Below are 7,500 nucleotides of genomic sequence, written 5' to 3' on the forward strand. Positions count from 1 at the left end.
CACACATGATATCTGGTGTGTGAATGATGTTTGCCTGCCGCTGGGTCAAGTCCTGTGTGGTCCGAGTGCATCAGTTTCCAGCAGAGTTTCCTTCATAATACCGGTTATGAGGAACCCCTAAAGGGACGTGGAAAATCATATTTCAATGCTTCTGCATTCGCTCATCAAAAGTAGTGCATTCCTCTGAGAAATAGGGATATATTATCGTTTGATATACCAGTTGAAGATTCTCCTCACGATGAGAATTAGTCTTCCCGAGAGTATAAATACAGAATCAAACTATTATTGTGTGATTGTGTTTCAGTACAGTTGCACTATCTAAACATGATCTGCACTTTTACAGAAGCGTATATATGCAACTTGTCCATCATTTCTGCAAGGGCTGGTATTTGGATCTTTACCGTTTTTTATTTATTCTTGTGTGTAATTAGTATTTTATAGGAGCCTATCTGATGATGGGTGCGCTTCACTGTACATCAGTGTTTGTGTTTCTCTCCAGAACGCATGCATCACTTGTAGCCAAAAACAGTGGTCAATGGTACTATATTTATATCGTCAGTGATATCGTTACCGCAGTGAATACTAGAATATTGTGATTTAGTTTTAAGTCCATATCGCCCGTCCCTACTTTGCATTTACATGCAAAACAATTGTGTGGCATTGGAATGCAGTTTCCCCTTCCATATCCTATTATTTCCATCACAGAATATTTAGCAAGGGAATGCAAAAGCATTGAAATATAATCTCATATTGGTTCAAAAAAGTTTCTCGGGGAACATTTGCATTTACTCGCAAAAGCGCTGGGATATAGTCGTCCCCGGTCCCACCTCAGAGGTCTTGGCGAGCATTTCCCTTTACATTTCTGTTATTAATGAATCTCAAATATGGTCCATTCCTGGATTCAGCGGCGGGTGTTGTTGTGTTGTGGGATTATTATCAGGCCCACATGGAATCTCTGCCCGCAGAACTCCGGGAAAAAGCTCCTCAGGTTTCCTCAGAATCGTAACTCCCATCATTCACAGACTTCTACATCTTCTACTCAATGCATGTGCGTTTGGTTTGCTATTGTGTCTAACCTGATTGTGCATTCATCTAGGAGCAGCACTGTAGTCATTTCAACTCTATTTAAATCCAAGAATTCCAATGATTCCGTCTGGGCCCAGATCGTATTTATTTGGGTTGTTTGGTTGAGCTCCAGGACTCTGAGAGAATTGCCCGTTTCGGGGGGAAGAGGATATTCCCATGGCATGTATCACACACTTGTGAAGGGAATGTTGTTGGTCTGGATATCAAATGACACACACACACACACACATGCACTTTGCCAACTCGATAAGAAGACCTCGCACGGGTCAAGGATCATATTAGGACGCAGACATGTAGTGCTGAGCTGGACTTTGTGTTTGTTTTGCTGATTATATTGTACCATGTTTATTTCTCTTGTATGAACCGACGAAATCGACAGATACTGCAACACAGTCCCTTAAAACAGCTTTGAAAATGTAGAAGTAAAGTCTGATTTACATTAGTAAATGTATTATTCTTAAACTTAACTTTTCTGATGATCAGAATGATCTATTATCATATTAGATGGCATGTTAAGCTAACCTGAAGAGTCAAACATTTACCATGGTGGTTATGCTTTTCTAAAACAGTCAACACTGTTACACTGGTGTGTGTTAATCAGCAATTGGCCAAGACTTTGCTCAGTGCCTTTTAAAAATGAGTGTTTGTAGTCTTCCTTCCTCAGTTATTCTTTCTTTTTTTCCCTCTCTCTTGCACGTCTGTTTCGTTATTGTCCTCCCACGTATATCCCATGATCCTCCACTTCCCTACAGAGTCAGGCGAGAGCGTGTCCATTGGGCTGGAAACCACCTCAGTTGCGTAAAACAAACTTTTTAATGCCGGCTCGCCGCACAATTCCCTCGCTGTGGTTCTCGATCTTATCTTTCTCTCTCTCCCTGTCTCTCTCTCTCTCTCTGCCTGTTGTTTTTTAATTCTTTCCGATCTCTTTGTCCCAGACCTGCCCTGACTTGTCTCTCGAGCTCCGTCGTTCCAGATCGCAGCATCCTGTGTTTTTCTTTCTTCTTTCGTCTGTTTCTATTTTTTTTCTCCCCCAGCTAACTTCATTTTTTTGCTTCCTACTCATTTTCTAAAGACAGCCTCCCTCTGTTCCTGTGCTGAGGGTTCAGGTCACTGCCATGCCTGGAGTTTCCTCAGCATTTAATCAGTAGTTTATGGTCAAGAGTTACATTATTTCAGCAGAATTCTGAAGTAAAGAGTTTCTTAGGTTAATCAGAGGTTTAATGAGAAGAGATTCACTATTTCAACTCTAGATTAATGTGAAGTATTTATTCTTTATTCAGTAGTTTAATGTGAAGAGATTCTGTATTCAGTAGTGTAATGAGCCAGGAAAGAGCAGAACCAGTGATGCCGATATCAGCAGGGTTCCCGCGGGGTCTTAAAATGTCTTAAAAAGTCAAAAATTCTGAACTTTAAATTTAAGGCCTTAAAATGTCTTAAAAACGGCCACATTTTCATCCGTGGTCTTAAATTTCATTTAGTCAGGTCTAAAAAAAGGTCTCGCCAACAGGCCGTTCACATATCGCATCTTTGGCGTGCTCAAGTTCGTTCAAATGTAGGCGCGCGCTCATAATTGAAGCGACACACTCGTTTTTTTCCAGGCGCTGCGAGATAAAAAAAAATCTCAACTCTTCAGAATGCCGTGAACACACCGCAGGTCATGTGACAAGAACCAACCAATCAGCTTCGCCCCTTTCCGTAACAACATTGAAAGCTCACTCAGCTGGAAGGATGCGGGTGCACCCAAACACTACGGGTGTTTTTCTCTTCTCCGTAAATAACTCTTGAAGCAGAGCTACAGCAAGCGTTTCTCGCCGGTGGAAATCCATTAGCTACTAAAACTTCTTTGTCATTGTGGAGAGCGCAGTGCATGGTTGCATAGCAACGACAGACGCCACGGGAAAATCCGACCGAATTTTACTAATAATAAAAGATAAGCTAAAGTGCATTGTAAATGTCAGTAATTCATCTTTTTATAAAAAAAATGATTTAAAGTCTGAAATATGTGAGGTTTATCTTTTTATAAAAAAACTTTTTTGTCAAAACTTTATTTGAACTTGTATATGTTAGTATATAACATGTTGCAAGACACTTTTAAAATCTGGCTATCATTTTTAATGGTATTATTTTAATGTTTATGTAAACAAAAAGTGCATATTGATGCTTATTTTATTTATTTGCTGGTAGTACTAGTACTTTTTGAACAGGATTCTGTGATAACCGTGGTCATTTTTGTCACTATAATCATTGAAATGAAATGTTCATGCCATTTCATCTCTAGTTATGATCAACTAAAATCAACTAATTATGTGTTCTTTACAGTATAATATGCATAGTACAATTTTCTATAAAAAATTACATATCTTATTCTGATTCTGACACACGTTGTTGGGTGTGGAAGGTTACTAATGTGATTGTTTTATCTGCAAATTAAATTAATGTTTTTTCAATTACTTAATTCATTGAAATAAAATGAATTCTTTGATTTTTTTTTTTTTGGTAGGTCTTACATTTCAAACTTTATGGTCTTAAAATGTCTTAAAAAGGTCTTAAATTTGACTTGCTGAAACCTGCAAGAACCCTGTATCAGAAAGATGATGAAGGCTTAACATGAACTCCAATCACCAATATCTCAGTTTTTTTATTTAATTTGAGGAAATTGAGGGACATTCAATGCTTCATATCCCTGATACATGCAGTGAGTGAGTCAGGCAGGGATGCCCTATCGGAGCTGGCGGTCAGATAAATTTGAATGTCATCAGCATAGCAATTCCATGTCTGCGTATGATGTCACCAAGTGGATATAGATGATGAACAATAGTGGGCCAAGAACTGAACCTTGAGGAACACCCTTCTGTGGTGATATAGTCTCTGTCACTGATGTAAGAAATGGGCCAGGAAAGAGCGGAACCAGTGATGCCGATATCAGAAGGCCGAGAGATCAGTATTTCATGTCAGACTGTGTCAAATGCAGCGCTTAGATGGAGAAGCATCAAGATGTTTATTAACCCTGAATCCACAGACAAAAGAGTGTCGTTAACCACCTGAAGAAGAGCAGTTTCAGTGCTATGAGATGGCCGAAATCCTGACTGGAAAGGTTCAAAAACACCATTAACATCGAAATATGATCGCGATTGCGAAGCCACAAGCTTTTCAAGGATTTTGCTTAAGAATGTTAAATTAGATATTGGCCTGTAATTGTCCATGTTTAAATGTTCAAGGCCTGTTTTTTAAGAATGGGGCTCACCATAGCCATTTTTACTTCTGCTGGGACAATGGCGGAAGCCAAACTACAGCTTATCATATGTATTATGAAGGGTGCAACCTTGAGGACCCTCATCTTCAGCAGAACAGGTGTAGGATCAAGCTGGCATGATGTGGAGTTAGACTTAGCAGGAGTAGTCAGAGTTAAAGCAGAGAGAGAGTTGAGTGGGCTGAATCAGATAACATTAAAAAAAGACCATTTGAGTCACTTGAATGAGGGGTGTCTTTGGTGATGGATTCAGTGATTGACTTCAATTTGTCTGAAAAGAATTGGGAAAAGCTATTCACAAGCACCCCAGAGCCCGAAATAACTTGCTGTGGTGGATTAGTGAGTTTGTTAACCATAGCAAAGAGTGATTTGGGCCTTCACATGGAATTCCTCATGGTAGAGGAGAAATGAGAGGATCTTGCAGCATTGAGGGCAGTACGGTAGTTGAGCAAATGTTCTTTAAAGGCCAGAGAGTGCACAATGAGTCCAGTTTTCCTGTATAGTCTTTCTAGGCGGCGACCCTCAGTGTTCATCGTTTGTAGTTCAGGAGTGAAGCAGGGTGAGGCACGAGTAGATGGAGCCAGTCTAGTTTTAACGGGAGCATGCCTCTCAAGTATTTGAGAAAAAGCATTATTGTAAATACAGCAGATTTCTGACGGACAGTTAGATAGTAGACATTCTGACAAGGTTGAAGCCCTTATTGAAACAGAGAAAGACGATGGATTCACATACTTGATTTTACGATAGGTGAGCATTTTCTTCAGTGGTGATTTAGATATTGAAAAACTAAAACTGAAGTTTATGAGTTTGTGATCTGAGAAAGGAAAATCAGAGCCACTAACAAGAATATTATATAAGATGGAGACACGGTTGAGAGAAATAGATGTACCCAGGTGGTGTTAAAAGGTTCAAGTTGAAAGGTCATTGGGCACCTGCCAGGTTTCCGTCAAAAGTAGCATGTCCAGGTTTGTGTCAATGTTTTTGTAATTCAACACTGATGATTTATCAGTTAAAGAGCGAGTGTTCAACAGTGCATGTCGCAACTCTGAAGATGCGCGTCTGCAGGTTCCGAGGTCGGGATCAAAACACAATGATCTTAGTTTTCCAAAGTTGATAAGCCGATTTTCCTGCTGTGTTTTACCCGAAGCACGGGTGTTGGGACAGACGACCGGAATATTATTTGAAGACGAGCAGTGATGAATGCGAAGTTTCTTCCGGGAACGGTGTATGTAGCGAGGTCAGCATCAAACTCCAAGTTGTTCACACAATTTATAATTGTCCGGAGTCAAGCGGAAAGATCCTTTTAACATTTAACATTGTTTTAAACATTTTTATGCATTTGGCAGACGCTTTTATCCAAAGCGACTTATATTGCATTTCAAGGTACACATTTACATTCTTATCAGTTCTTGCTTTCCCTGGGAATTGAACCCATGACCATGGCGTTGCAAACACCAACGCTCTACTGTTTGAGCTACAGGAAAGCTTTTAGTGTTCTGAGCTGAGCAGCAGAAAATTGTAAGGCCATCTCAGGAAAAGTAATTTGATTAACAGCACAAAAAGGCCAATAAACAAAACCTGCAAGTGGATATGCAACGACATGACCAGTGATGACCAATGTGTCCATCACAACATTTGATCGGTTTGACTACGTTAGTTAACGTGAAGAGTTTCCGTGTTCAGTAGTTTAACGTGAAGAGTTTCTGTGTTCAGTAGTTCTGTGTTCAGTAGTTTAACGTGAAGAGCTTCTGTGTTCAGTAGTTTAACGTGAAGAGTTTCTGTGTTCAGTAGTTTAACGTGAAGAGATTCTTCTGTGTTCAGTAGTTTAACGTGAAGAGATTCTTCTGTGTTCAGTAGTTTAACTTGAAGAGCTTCTGTGTTCAGTAGTTTAACTTGAAGAGCTTCTGTGTTCAGTAGTTTAACTTGAAGAGCTTCTGTGTTCAGTAGTTTAACTTGAAGAGCTTCTGTGTTCAGTAGTTTAACTTGAAGAGCTTCTGTGTTCAGTAGTTTAACGTGAAGAGTTTCTGTGTTCAGTAGTTTAACGTGAAGAGATTCTTCTGTGTTCAGTAGTTTAACGTGAAGAGATTCTTCTGTGTTCAGTAGTTTAACGTGAAGAGATTCTTCTATGTTCAGTAGTTTAAAGTGAAGAGATTCTTCTGTGTTCAGTAGTTTAACGTGAAGAGCTTCTGTGTTCAGTAGTTTAACGTGAAGAGATTCTTCTGTGTTCAGTAGTTTAACGTGAAGAGATTCTTCTGTGTTCAGTAGTTTAACGTGAAGAGATTCTTCTGTGTTCAGTAGTTTAACGTGAAGAGATTCTTCTGTGTTCAGTAGTTTAACGTGAAGAGCTTCTGTGTTCAGTAGTTTAACGTGAAGAGTTTCTGTGTTCAGTAGTTTAACGTGAAGAGATTCTTCTGTGTTCAGTAGTTTAACGTGAAGAGATTCTTCTGTGTTCAGTAGTTTAACGTGAAGAGATTCTTCTATGTTCAGTAGTTTAAAGTGAAGAGATTCTTCTGTGTTCAGTAGTTTAACGTGAAGAGCTTCTGTGTTCAGTAGTTTAACGTGAAGAGATTCTTCTGTGTTCAGTAGTTTAACGTGAAGAGATTCTTCTGTGTTCAGTAGTTTAACGTGAAGAGATTCTTCTGTGTTCAGTAGTTTAACGTGAAGAGATTCTTCTGTGTTCAGTAGTTTAACGTGAAGAGCTTCTGTGTTCAGTAGTTTAACGTGAAGAGATTCTTCTGTGTTCAGTAGTTTAACGTGAAGAGCTTCTGTGTTCAGTAGTTTAACGTGAAGAGCTTCTGTGTTCAGTAGTTTAACGTGAAGAGTTTCTGTGTTCAGTAGTTTAACGTGAAGAGCTTCTGTGTTCAGTAGTTTAACGTGAAGAGATTCTGTGTTCAGTAGTTTAACGTGAAGAGATTCTGTGTTCAGTAGTTTAACGTGAAGAGTTTCTGTGTTCAGTAGTTTAACGTGAAGAGTTTCTGTGTTCAGTAGTTTAACGTGAAGACTTTCTGTTTTCAGTAGTTTAACGTGAAGACTTTCTGTTTTCAGTAGTTTAACGTGAAGAGCTTCTGTGTTCAGTAGTTTAACGTGAAGAGTTTCTGTGTTCAGTAGTTTAACGTGAAGAGCTTCTGTGTTCAGTAGTTTAACGTGAAGAGTTTCTGTGTTCA

The 7,500-nt window shown here is 39.2% G+C and overlaps 1 protein-coding gene across 3 annotated transcripts in view; it reads left to right on the forward strand.

The window, feature by feature from the left end:
• LOC309492656 (mitogen-activated protein kinase kinase kinase 11-like) overlaps window positions 1–7,500 on the forward strand; it is a 10,799-nt gene that overhangs the window by 2,664 nt on the left and 635 nt on the right. The window contains exons 1-4 of one of the 3 annotated variants that reach the window (XM_082161663.1): window positions 1–2,447; window positions 3,678–5,992; window positions 7,145–7,413; window positions 7,489–7,500. The exon at window positions 1–2,447 is cut by the window's left edge and continues 2,664 nt beyond it; the exon at window positions 7,489–7,500 is cut by the window's right edge and continues 635 nt beyond it. The gene's annotated coding sequence lies outside the window, so the exon portion shown is untranslated. The other 2 variants (XM_082161664.1, XM_082161665.1) reach the window with 2 other exon arrangements.

Source organism: Leuciscus leuciscus (assembly GCF_965113295.1).
Source record: "Leuciscus leuciscus genome assembly, chromosome: 2".
Classification (NCBI taxonomy): domain Eukaryota; kingdom Metazoa; phylum Chordata; class Actinopteri; order Cypriniformes; family Leuciscidae; genus Leuciscus; species Leuciscus leuciscus.